At 37.5% G+C, this 14078-nt stretch overlaps 1 long non-coding RNA gene across 1 annotated transcript in view; it reads right to left on the bottom strand.

The window, feature by feature from the left end:
- Nucleotides 1–2772: 2772 nt before the first annotated feature.
- Nucleotides 2773–14078, bottom strand: part of LOC111924744 (uncharacterized) — a 51700-nt gene continuing 40394 nt past the window's right edge. The window contains exons 2-3 of the long non-coding RNA XR_015285441.1: nucleotides 4744–4811; nucleotides 2773–2852 (exon numbers count right to left, since the gene is read on the bottom strand). This is a non-coding gene — a long non-coding RNA (uncharacterized LOC111924744). The remainder of the gene's footprint in view (nucleotides 2853–4743; nucleotides 4812–14078) is intronic.

Genomic DNA, 14078 nt, shown 5'->3' with positions numbered 1-14078 from the left:
TAACCCAGGGGCTGAATTTAACATTCAAAATCATAACAAGGGACATGGAAACCAATTCCTCATCACTGCAGAGTAATGTGTTCTTCATATATGTTCACCACTCAAAACTTATCTAGGAAATTAATTAGGCCTTTAATGTTCTGTTTTCTTCACTGCTTTTATTTACAGGTTAAGAAGACTGTAATCATTCACAGGGAAATTTTGGGCCCCCCATAATCAAATTTTGTTATGGAGACAGGCTAGCATGGTTAGGATTATGAGATTATTGGGATGAACTGTGCTGTTTCCAAACGTCAGAGTTGTTCTCCTCCTCTCTCCTGCCAGTGTTGACAACAACAACAAGGAGAGGTTCCTCCCACAGTGCAAGATGGTCATCCCATTTCAAATTCCAGGCTGGACTTAGAACAGGATCAAAACTGTGTGTGCATGCACATACCTGCACAGCTACAAGGGGACTGGCAGGGCACATTCCTGTATGTTCCTGCCTGTCCACCTGCCTGGGACTATATGAGAAAGTTAAAGAAAGGTTTAAAGAACTGTTTTCCCTTTTGTGTTCTTATGCCTTTCTACTGATTTCTACAAGAATCCTTGAACTACTATTCTAATTCCCCTAATCCTTCCACTGGATTATACCTTATGACAGAGAAATACAACTTTCACAGCTTGCTGGTCCTTGGTGAAGAACAAGAGTTGGTGATTTTGCAGGTTTCCACCAGTAGGGGAGAATGAGCAGGGAACTCTTCCTGCCTCAGCCACAGGAGGCAGAGACAAACTATCCTGTGTATTTTTCACCCACAGAAATTGTCTGATCACTTTTCTGCTTGTCAGGTTTTAGTTTAGCTGGTATGCACAGGGAAGAAATCTGAATTAACAGATTTCTATTGGCATTGTAATTATCATCAGAGTTCTGTGGTCTCCAAGAGTCTCAGCTGTCTACTGAGTCTCTGCTAAGTCTGTCTGCTCAGCATCTCAGGCATCTTTTGACTTTTGCAATATTCTTAATTCAGAACTAGCAATTCCACAGCTGTTTCATTATAAAACTGATTAACAAAATGTCATGTGAATACATACCTTCCAGAGTACTGCTACCATGTTTAAACATAAAAAGAAGTTTGATAAATCTTTAGCTTTGTTTCAGTAGTTGCTTTACACCAATTTAAAGCCCACTAAATGCTAAAACCACTTCCAAGAATTTGCACCATGAATTGATCTAAATTTGATACTTTGATTTTCCTTGCTATCTGTCAAATTATAGACTTTCATTCCATGTATATTGCCAGATAATAGTTGCTAAATAGAAAAAAAATATTTCAGAGCTGACATTGCTACCTCCAAAAATAAATAAATTCAAATAAACCTAGATACAAGTACATTAAAAAAAAAGGAAGTAGCTTTGATTAAACTCCGAAAGAATCTAAGCATATTCAGGAGTGATTGGTAAATAGTATTATTTGCATGAATAAGACACATTCAGAATGCAGGAGGATAACAGAAGACATGTAAGACACAACTGGTCTTACACCAGAGGCAATAAACTGAGGGGGGGCACAGTGTAGATAAAGTAATTGTAGCTGGTAGCACTCCAGACCTGGAGTACCCACTCCCAGTAGCAGCTGAATGTTATAATTTGTCAGTGGGCATTTTCATTTGTTTTAAATTCCCTGAGAATAGCTGGACTCAAATTTAGGAGTTCAACATACTTTTGAAAAAAAGACTGTGGATAAGTGTTAGAAGTATAATCTCCTTAATATTAATGCTGATAAAGAAAAATATGGGAATTTATAAATGCACAAAAAGTACTGTATTTTTATGTGACTTGCTACCCTCAGAGTTAAAGATGATGGAAAATAGATTCAATGCTCTCTTTTATATTTTAGAACAGTTTTATTAAGTAAGTTTATGCCAGTAAAATTTTATTGTGTGCTTTTATGGTATTTCCTTGTCCTTTTAAAATTTGGAATACAATTTCAATTGATCTTAGTGTAATAAATTTTTAAATCAAAAGTAGCATAAAGGTTCAGAACAATTATCTCCTTTAACAGGTAGCATATTTGGAAACACATCAATACTCCAGAAAAATGCATATTATTATTTCCATCGAACATGAACAATCTATCAGTTCCTCTAGCTCACTTATGTGCCACAAGAAACAACAATAGACTCTTGGAGTCTGTCAAATCTTAGATTAATAATAAATGAGCACCAAATGATAAACAGAACCTTTCACTGTTCTATTGCTGAAGATTACTGCAGGGTAAATACTAACAGGAAACCGAGCAATGTTAAACATACAGCTTAATGGATACATTATTTACAACCTGAAAATAAATCCAAAATTCACACTAAACTAAAAGGATTATGTTATGAACTAAAGGGCCTATGTTAAAAAAAAAATGTGCTTTGAAACACAAATTATATGGAAAATATTCTAAAAGAAACTAATTCTCAAGATTTAGTTGCAGAAATGCCCAGGGAATTCAGAGTTGTCTTAGGCTTAAGCCTTTGATTTGTTGATGCTGCTCATGTAGAGAAATATGATGATTGGAAAGAGAAATGCTGTTTGGCTAGAGGACCTAAAATTTCAGCAGAATTTTGGTGGAGAGAATGAAATTACCCAAATCAGAATACATTCAGAAGAGAGTCCTTGCTATAGTGCTTACAGAGTGTCAGACCCCATTAGAATTTATCTTTTAGAAAAAGAAGACAATGAAATATCTTCTGACATCACATTTTAATATAGCCAGATGGAGGATCATGCATTTAGGAATCTTACCTAAAGGGTCCATGGAAGCAGTGACAATAAGGAGCATCTCAGAGTCCCAATACAAAGTTAAACCAGCTATATCTTCATCCTGTCATAAACAGGAAAGCAAGCAGAAATAGATGTTTAGGAATGGGTATTTGAGGGATTTTTTTCCTTTGTTTAGCACATAAGTGAAACTATTAATAATGTAATAGTAGTAACCCCTTGTATTGTCAAAAGTCTGTTGAAAACATGCCTCATCCTGAAAGCAGCTCAGTAGCACCAAGTTGCCTGTTTCTTACATGTAAATCAAAATGACTTTTATAAAAAAAACAGATTGGAAACACAGATCAAGAAGATACCATGCTTACAAAATAACTATTAATGCCTAAATTTCTTTTCCCAGTGCATCAAGACTTTTTCCTGAGCAATGAGTATGTGATTCTGACTAGGAGCTGCTCTGCTCACAGGGATTTTGAGTCCTCACCCACCATGCTGGTTGCACCCTATAGCGCTTAGGGTAGGTTGCTGTACAATCTGTCCCACATCCAAAGAGATGAGACTGCTGTGGAGACATTTCATTAAACACAATGTCACTTTAGTCTCTCTCTCTCTGTGACCATCTTAATGGTGATCTTGTTTCCTTAGGGGAGGTTACCTATGTTTTTTGAGGCCAGAGAGGGACCCCATTGTAGATAGTAAATGTTAATGTGAAATGCATATTCAGGAACACATCACAGCTTGAGAAGAACTGGAAATGTACTCCAGTATTTTACTGCAATGGTGGGCAGAAGATTGTATAAAATGCCCAGAAGATTGCATTCAGACTCCTGGACAGCTTCTTCTACTAGAACTTACATTTAGAGCTCTTCTTTAAAGGAAGAAGGGGAGGCAGCAGGGTAAGATCTGTTATTGATGAATGCAAGACAAGCAAATAATCATCATTCCATCAAAGACTAGACTTGGAAATAAGGAAGTATTAATTAATCTGCTCCTACCTCAACTGCTCCTTCTTAACACCTCTCGTGAATATACAAATAAAGTCCTACCCCCAGCCATGACAAATGCTGTGGGTTGGACGGGACCTTAATGATCATAAGTTCATTGAACACTTAATTCCAACCCCCCTGTTATGTGTAGGGACAGCTTCCACTGGACCACGTTTCTTAGAGGCTCAAGGAAAGGAAAGATCCTGGGAAAAGGAGTCACCTCTCTGAGCTTCATGGGAAAAATCTGAGCTCTATAGACCAGGACTTTCTTGGGATTCCACATAAGAAAAGTCTTGTTACTCTATTTCAGAGTCCTCACAATGTCACATTGATATTTTCTGCAACAAAGATGATAAAAACCCATTTAAATGACCTCTGGAAAATAAATATATTAAGAGCAACAACTTGTCTTCCCTGCAAGAGTCAGGCTTCATTCCAATGTATGGGAACATGATAAAGTTTGATTTCCTAATAACCCAGAGACCCAAGCAGAAAAAGCACCAAATGGGGATGTGTGTTTTCAGGACTATATGTTCACCACATTAAAAAAATTTCTATGACTAAAGTTCAACAATAAAGAACAGTAAAGAACAGATAGCCTTTTTCTGATTGTTTTGCTGCCAAAATCTCAGATTGTTTTATGACCAAAATTAATGATGCATGTATCATTCAATCCCATATCATTCCTTCCTCAAATACAAACATTAACAGACAATCATAACAAGTTCCCACAAAATTATTTTTTCAGTACAGAGAAAAGGCAGAGAGAATGGATATCCCTAATCCATCATTATAATTTGTATTCCTTGCACAGTTAGCACTACTTTCAGACATTTTCAGCTTTCAGCCATTCTTCTGAGGTTTCTACCATTTTCCCACTCTTTTTCTGCCTGGTCCTTGTGTTGCCACTTATTCCTGGACTACTGTTAAATTACCTGGCTGTAGAGATTAAGTTATCAAACTGAATATGCCTGAAACCATACAAAAAAATGATTCCCAGGAGGTCCTTACCATTCACCTCTGGCAGGAATTTCAAGCTTTGCTTTTTTCAAGCCCTCATCTTCTTAGCCTAGTGGCCACTGAAAGAAGCAAAACAGCCAACAGAAAAACATTAAATATATGTGTGAATTTTCAAATCAGCTTGCTAAAAGGTAAGAACTAAAAATCTCCAGTGCTTCTCTGCTTTATCACTTTGTACCTTTTTTACTGCTGCACAGATCCAGGGCTTAGGAGAGCAGATAGAACGAAGTGTGAATCACAGCTTAAAATCACCATATTTTGGGTTTTAATTCTCCTTCTTAATGTAAAGATGGTGATATATTAGGAGGCAATGACATAATTAGTGAAAATCATACCAATTATATCAAGTTTCCATTAATCCTCTACTGTACATTCCCTTCTGCCATCCCTATGATATGCTTATTTCTATAATTCCAGGAAAAAGAACATGGTAGTGTTACCGCTGAAGATGAATAGATCACGCGGACACAGGTCGAGGTGTGGTGCAAGAAAGAGCACAGTTTATTTTTCCTCCCAAGATTTATAGGCTTGTGACCATGGCCAGGGATTGGATGGTCAGGATAACACTTTCCCACTGCACTGGCCATGAGAGATGTCCACCACAAGACGTGTAACAGAAAGAATGTACACATATCTATGTTTACAGTTACTCTCCTGGGAAAGTCCTTAGAAAACTATGTTAGTAAGCTCAGAAGCTGAGTTTTCAGGGCGACATGGTAGCCTCTCCTCCATGAAAAGCTTTGAAAGCAATGGATTTACACATGATCGTAAGTGTTCCTCAGCACCCAAACAAAAAAAAAAAAAAAATTAAAAAAAAAAAAAGAAAAAGAAAAAAAAGAAAACAGAAAAAGGCCTAAGCTCTGTCCCCAAGAGTGCTGCTTCCACATTGTTTCACCCTTCATAGCCTCAGGGCCACTCCTCCACTTTCTGTCATAGTTTTCAAGAACAGTCTCATCTCAGGATGAGTATTATGGACTTCACCAGCAAGAATTCACAGTCTTCTCAAGAACTACTGCAAAACCTTTTATGTGAAATGCCCAAACGACTTGCAAATATGTATTCACTAAATTACATTCCAGTCAGTGACATTATATTATCACCATCTGAGAAACAGGCAGGTTGAAATAAGGAGAAGGTAAGTGACCTTCCTAAAGTTATAGTAGAAGCCAGAGGTATATTTTAAATATCCTTGCTGTTCTCTGATAAGAGCAGTACATTTTCTTAGCCCATCTGCAGTTTTGGTGCTCAGATTGTTTATGGTTCAATGAATATCCAAATTACCAGAGTACTAAAGACAAAATGGCCTGAGAAACTGCTTAAGTCTATCATGGGAAACCTGCTCAGACTAACACCAGTCCTGTCCTAAAAAATTGCTCGTGACAGCCTGGTACTAGTGCTGGTCCTAGTAGAAACACTGTAGCAGTGTCAGTTACTATTTGACAGAGACCTTTAGCTCCATGCTATAATTTCAGGTACCTGCAGAAAGAAGGAGTAAAAAGCATCCTATTTCTATATATTCTTCAGATCAACACACTTACAAACAGGAAAAAAAAAAAAAAAAAGAAAAAAGAAACCATAGCAAATGCCATGTGTTTTATAAACCTCCAAAGCTTTTTCCTACATGCTTTCTGCACAGCAAGGCACTCACTAAATCTGGCCCATCAGAAAGAATTCACATGAGGGACTGCCTTGTTGATTTCTATCAGGAACCAAGGAAAGCAATTTTCCAGAGAAGATGCATGAAATACCCACACATTTCTTACCAATATTTGACTGAGGACAGAGTTGTGGAAAGAGAAACAATGGGAGTCATCCCCTTATGCTTACCAGCCAGCCAAGAAAGTGGCTTTCAGCATAATCAGATCATCAGTCTGCTCTGCAGTGTGACCAGCCTTTGTTTCCTTTATGTGCTTGTTCATTACTTATCTGTGTTGAGAATCAAAGCTTAATGGCTGACACCCATTTTTAATGAATCAGTGTGAAAGACAGAAGGGACATGATCATTACTGCCATCCCAATATATGCAAACATTGCTTTTGTTCAACTGCCCTTTCCATGTCACTTGATTAAATTGGACATGTTTCTTGTGGATCATACACCCAACCAATTTATAAACATCAGCTGTTTCAGACCGAGAGGTTTTCTTTGTATTGTGCGTAGCCCTTTACTTCCCTCCAGTAATAATAATGATCTGCTTTCTTTAAATAAGTAAAAAATAAATAGACACAGAGTGAAGTGAGTCTAGTGAGAGGTTTAAAGATGGTAGAGCTTGTTTCTGCCTTTGCTCTACTTCTGTAAATTATTATGCTGCAGCCACAAGGAGAACATAAGCCATTATGACCTGCAGCATTTCTCCAGGGATACAGTACAGAAGTGGTCTATCAGAAATGCAATCAATTCCAGAGATGACTGCTTCCTGCACGCTTCCAAGCTGCTGCTTTATAAAACAGCTCCCCATAAAAGGAGCAGGAAATGCATGACATCGTTTAGCAATCAGTCATTAGAACTTAATGGAAGAGGATTAAACTAAAAAAAATGCCATGCTTACCGACCTTTCCATACATTACCACAGCCTCTGAGAGGAGGAATTGGTGACATATTGGTAGAGCCTTAACCCTTTCCTCTACCTTCAGAGATGGAAACATCCCACAATCAAATAAAAATCTTATTAGAAGGGTAAATCAAACAAAAATCAAACCTCTGAATGAAAGTGGAGTCAAAGGTGAGATTTCTCCATTTTTACCTAAAACCCCTGGGGGAAATGAAAACATGTTCTCTAATCTTGATTTCTCTAACCTGTCTGTCCTCAGGTGCTGTACTGTGTAATTTCTTGTGTTTTCACAGTTGTCTCACTTTTAGTTGCCTACATGACAGTGTGTGTGCACTCCCTCTTGCATATGCTTAAGGTACAGTGAGAACAAATCAAATAACCTCTGAAATTATATTCCTACTGATTTATTGTGAAGACGTTTTTTATACTGAAAACACCTGGTGCACAGTATCATGTGCATTGATAATAATTCAGGCATAGCTTTTTTCTAGAGCAAAGCAAGTATTTACAGCTACAGCAGAATGCTGGTGATGAATTCATTCTTATCACAATCAAAAGATAACTGAACAGTAGAAACATATCCATCTCTTGAGGTTCAGCTCTCTCTAAATCACCCCCAAAAGGTTCTATGAATCTTTCTCCCTTCTGCAAGTTTTAAAACTCACAACTGCATGGTGCTGATAACCAATATCTGTATAAATGCTTTTTCCACTATATGTTAAATTATGTAGCTAAAAATAAGCTGCAGATGATCCATCTTTAAAAAGCATATTACGTATCTCTTAATGATTACATATCTCTCAAATGACAAGTCTTTTCACTGTACTAAGAGAGAGTAGAGGTATGTTCTTTTTTGGCAACTTTTCTGTCTCTCACACCACACAAGCACTTGGGGGTCAGAGCACTGCCCGGCATGCAAATGGCCTGGAGCATGACAGAGCTACGTGGTCACACCTTGTCATCCCCTACTCTGAGGTCATTGCCAGCAAAGTGCAGTTACAGGAATTCAAGGTACTCAACTGGTAGGAAACAAGATCTTCTAGTACTGTGAGAAGTGTTGACTCATAAGGTTTGTCTGACTCACATTAAATATTTACTGTTATTCGTTACTTTAATCGTTCAGCCGTAATAAAAAGTATTCCCTGCAGCCTTGCCACCCCAGGCTGTACTCCAGCCATGCTCCACACCCAAGGTAATGTCAGCAAGCCAGCAAATGCTGTCTCCTGCCATCTCCAAAGCAATGTGGCAAGGACTGTTATCTAACACTGGGAACAGCTCCATGACCAACACCTCACCCAGAAGGAGCAGTTGGGAAAAGGTGCAGCTGAAAACATGACACGCTGGGTGAAACTAAAAAAGCAGTCGGGCCATTTCTGACTATTGGATCGAGGAAGATGCCTTCTCCCAAAGCACAAAACTTTAATTCATCACTCTAAACCAATTGATCTCCATTTGACTCAGTTTGACAATCCTATTGTGGTTTTGGCACAGCATCACCTGACTTTACCACTTCTCTAAGGATGAAGATTCAAATCTTCTACTACTGTGATGAGACATTTCATTCCTCATGTCATAAATGTCAAATATAGTGTTGCTGTTTATTGCTAAAAATCATCATGTTCAACCCAAAGATAGATTTATTTCACTACTGTACAAAAGCATTCATATATATAAGAAAAAGCACCTGTTCTTCATGCCAAAAAAATTACATAAACACCAAAAAAACACAAAAACAGACTAAGAAACTTGAGCTGTCCCTCAGCTCTCTTCCTTTTTTCTAACTGCACATTTAACACATCCAGCTTTTTTTTACACCTGTGAAATTATGCAATGTTGCAACAGTAAAACTTAAATAAAAATGAACAGGAAATTTTGGCTGCTTCAAATTAATACCCTTTATTATTGCAGTCATTTAGAGTTCAGGTAGCTTGTGATGCTGAAAATCATCTAAATGAATCATTTAAAACTTCTTTAGAAAAATACACTTCAATTTAACATGCACAGGTTTTTGAGAAGCATGTCGAGTACAGAAATCACCAGCACCAGCAACAAAGGTAAAATTCGGCTCTGTTTGTTCAAAGATCATTTTTAATATAATATAATACAAGAAAGAACATAACACTGCCTCAGAGTAAGGGCTTATCTTTAAGAGTGTTTTGCCTCTAGCTGTGGTCACAAGGGGACATGTAAGGAAGAGAAAGAAAAGGGAACATATGGGATCTACCCACTTTCAGCCACAGAGATTTTCCAATTCTGGCACAACTGGTAACCCAGTTAGTAAATGTCAACAGATCTCTCCCAAGCATTTGTCCAGTCTGCTTTCACACCCACCTGAACTTCACTCATGTGAAACATCCCTTGACAAGGAGCTCCACAGGTTCACTGCATGCCACTTGAAGAACCATATCCTTCCCTTTGTTTTAAACCTGATTCAAATTAATGCAGTAACTAATTCTGTGGGATCTGTATCTGAAAAATACAATGACCAACTGAGCTCTAGCAGTCCTCTCCATGCCACTCAGAATTGTGTGGACCTCTCTCACATTTCCAATAAATGGTTTATATTACAGGTTGAAGCATTCACCTCAGCTATGCCACATTGTACAGTAGATAAAAAGGGTGCATCTGTAAAACAAAATTATTGATGTAGTGTCTCCAGCACCCTCAGCAGGCTTTTTTCTTCCAATTAGTATGAAATTGGTCCTGCAGATTGTATAGTCATTAGCAGTTGGATTGCACTGGGCATGTTCCAGCATGGGCTGGTTTTGCTTCATCCAAATGGAATTCAGTTCCATTAGAAATTATTTTAATTTCAAATTTTCAATTACTTACAATTTCAATTACTTGTTATAATCATTATATATAAATATAAGTATATATAATGATTACTTTTATATATGTTTATATATATACCTTTATATACTTTTATATGTTTTATATGATTTCATGTAATCATAACTCTGAATTGTCTTTGTCACTGCACTGAACCTTTTCCCCTTTAAGAACATTCTTTTTGGAGATGGGATGACCAGAATTGCACACAGCCATCAAGGTGTGGAAAAACCATAATTGTATTTGATTTCATAATGATGTCTTCTGTTTTCTCTTTTATTCCTTTCCTAATATTTCTAATTTTTTTGTACTAATGCTGAACACTAAGCTGATAATGTCATGGTCCTCAAGGTCTCATTCCTGAGTGGTAATGGTGTCTCAAAACACAGCATTTTCTATGTTAAGTTAAAATTGCTTTTCCCTGTATGCATTGCTATACATTTATCCACATACCTCATTTTTGACACGCGTGTGAGATCTAAAAATTGGTAGAAACATCCTGCATAGCAAAAAAAGTCAATTAATCAACCCATTATGGTCCCATAATATTCTTTAGAGGTAGGTAAGCATTATTATGTCCACTTAAACACTGTTATATCAATTCTTCAAGAGATAAACTCACTTGGACAAGCAAACTCAAATACGGGGAGAGTTTTTAATCAGTGGAGCAATGAATTCCCCCTAAATTTCTCCTGCTTTCAGTAGATTAAAAACTTGCCTTTATTAGAAAGGAATCCTAGAAAAGGCCTCTGGTGGAGCTACTTTCAGCACAGATCCTTCCAGCTAATATGCAATTTGGGACCACTACTATCATCCTATAACACAATATAATCTTGGGTTACTATGTCAGAAAAGAACATCCAAAAGTTAATTATGCTTTTCAATTGCCTGGCTGCTCCTCATTATTTTCCAGGAGCAGCCTTAGGAAGGACATTCAGGTACTCCAGGCAGCAGCATTCTCTGCTCATAGTAACTCAAGTTCAAATAAACACAGCTAAGCTCTCTCTTTTTCACACTGAGATATTAAAGGTTTCTAAATTTAATACAAAACTGCTAAATTTTAAGAATTTTAATGCATAATATCAGATGATAGGCTCTAGAAAGAGGATTCTTGAGAAAAGAAAACATATTAAAGAGACATTGTCGCTCAGATCTAAATTCTGGCAGGACATAACAGACATCTTAGTCAGCCAATACATCAGACTTTTTCTGGGAACAGCTTAACTAAAAAAAACCTCACATTTTAATTTCAGATTTTCAATTATTTGGTCCAAAAACTTGTATTGTAGCTTTTTTTTTTTAATCTCTTAAGGAAAAATTGAGAGATATAAATCATCCAGAATTAGAACAGAAACCCCTGAGAAGGAGGATATTAATCCAAAAAATCATGTGATTAAATATACTTAACACATTCTATTATGTAAAGCTAATTTATATAATTTATATAATTTATATAATTTATATAATTTATATATTGTATAATTTACATATAAATATATATATATATGTATCATATTCATCATATTGATACCTTCTGGTTTTACAGTGTTGGCATTCCCTCAGGTTGCATATTCTTCATAAAATGAAACCTGGAGAGCTTTTTGAAGATGAAAGCTTAGATTTTCCTAGACTCTGATTTAGGTCTTGCAAAGCAGCCTTTTAAGGCAAATGCCCTCATACTTAGCTTTTCTCGGGGTAAGGACTTTTCAGCCTGTGTGATGGAAAATGATGCAGTGAGAATGACAAACATTGAGGTGTGCAGGTCTAAAGCAGTGTGGTTTTAGGGTGTGTATCTTTGAGTTTCCTTCTCTCTGTCCCAGTTGAGTGTCTTTGCTTTTCAGTCAAAAGGCTTGTACTTTCCTCTGTAACAAAAAGACACCATGCAAAACAAGATTGAACAATCAGATTGCACCAGGCAGAAACCCTTTGGGCACCAGTGGAATTCTTGAAGAAATTACCTGGGAAATCAAAGCAATATCTCAGTATCTGCTGAGCTCTTCCTGCCCAGTCCCCTCCAACTTGTGCTCCAGCAGGAGCAGGCTGAGCAGGACCAGCTGAGACCTGTTCAAGTGCTTTGCCCTGTGAACCCTGCACTGCAAGCTGCCAGTGCATATGAAGTCACAGCAGGATAAAGAGAGCTAAGCCAGAACAGATTACATCTGTGACCATACCAAAATGGGCTAGACATTGTAAAAGCACCTTTGGGTGAGATTCACAAGTCATCCTCATTGGTAAGGCAATATCAATTCAACTACTGTATCCTAAACCTGCTAGGGTTATGTCCTCAAAAAATGTGTAGATGTTCTGAAGGTTCAAGTCTGCATTCATACCTGAAGTCTTTTCTTTGAAAGAGAATTTGTGGGGATTTCCTTAGAGAAGAATCTTCTCCAGGAACTTTGTCTTGTACAGTGAATGCTTGACCTGGAGAAGTGTGTTCCATTATGAATCTCTCATTTTCACTAAGGAAATGTGATTAATGTAATGCTAAAACACCACTAATTCAGAAAGGCTTCTCATCTCAGGTATGTTCTTTTTCCAGACTGTTGGTTGAAGATATTTTGTAGCCTTAAATTTTAGATTAAATAGTGGTTAAAACAATTGAAATGAAAATATATTGGCTACTTTTGTAGTCTGTAGGGATAATATAATCCATTCAGCCTTTCATAAAACCACATACAGAGAATAACAGAATTTTAGGAAGTGTATCAATTAACATGTCGTGAGTGCATTTAATAGTCACAACTACAATATATACCACTGCATATCCAAGCATATAATACCTGGATGAACTCCAGAGAATACATGGGAAAACCTATACACCAGAGCCAGTATGTGATGGAGAATCCTCTTAAAATGTCACTGGCATGGAACTAAACCTTTTATCAGAGGTTTTACTATACTCCATAGGTGTGCTTTGAAGAAGATTCTGTTATATTCAACTACTATTGATTCACTAGGTACGTGAACAGCTCTAATTAAAAACCTTTTTCTTTCCCTCTTTGAAACCAGTGCAGAACCTTAAATAGATTTACTCTGAACAAAAAAATAAATAAACATAAATACAAAAAAACCCAAACAAAAACAAACAAAAAAAGGGATAAAAAGATTAATTAGAAAAATGATAACCCAAATTTCCTGGCCTTCTTTGCTTCAATGTCTAAGTAACCATGGTCTCCCTGGATTTCTGAGATGAGGCTGCAGATGATGCTCCTTCCAAAGATCTTCAATTTCTTGTCTTCAGCATGAGCATGCCTTGGCATGTCCCACAGGTTCTGCTTGCTCACACACTGTCTCTTCTGTCTCTGGCAGGACAAGGTCTCAGTGCTGGGAATCCCAGAGAGAAAAGAGGAACACAGAAAAGGAAGATTGGCTTTGTTTGACTAAGCAGGCTTCTGACCGTGACTCAGAGAGCCTTTCTCAGGGGAGGGGAAGGGCTGACAAAACACAGTGCTAGGAATGGGTTTGGCAAGGGGAATTCTGCTCCCCAAATACATCACAAAAGCTAAGGAATAACACTGGGCTGTGTTGAGCTTTCACCATTCTGAGGATGAAGTCCAGCCTTTACTGGTGACCCAGTGGCCAGACTGTATAAACCCCAAGAACCTCTCCTTGCATAAGGCTCTTTATCCTATGGCCCTGTCCCAGAGCATTTAAGAATTTAGATAGTGCTTCAGAAACAGCATCAGTAAAAGGCTTTGCCAGCTGGACTGAAACAAAAATACTCCAAACGTACCCTGGAAGAGTGAAATAGGCCTCTCTCTAGGTAGCTTGCTACTTCATGCTTAAAAGCCTGTCACCTCTGCTACTTAGGCTTTGATAGCCACTCAGAGAAATAATAAATAGTCAAAGGTATACCTCTGATTATACCTTCTGATTGCCTTGCAATTAATAGCTAATCTGAGACAGCACAAGTCACCTCATCCTCACAATGCCTTCCCATGTA

Source organism: Cyanistes caeruleus, chromosome 1 (assembly GCF_971803275.1).
Source record: "Cyanistes caeruleus chromosome 1, bCyaCae1.hap1.1, whole genome shotgun sequence".
Taxonomy (NCBI): Eukaryota; Metazoa; Chordata; class Aves; order Passeriformes; family Paridae; genus Cyanistes; species Cyanistes caeruleus.
The sequence above is the reverse complement of the archived record's forward strand: the minus strand, read 5'-3'. Positions and strand labels throughout refer to the sequence as shown.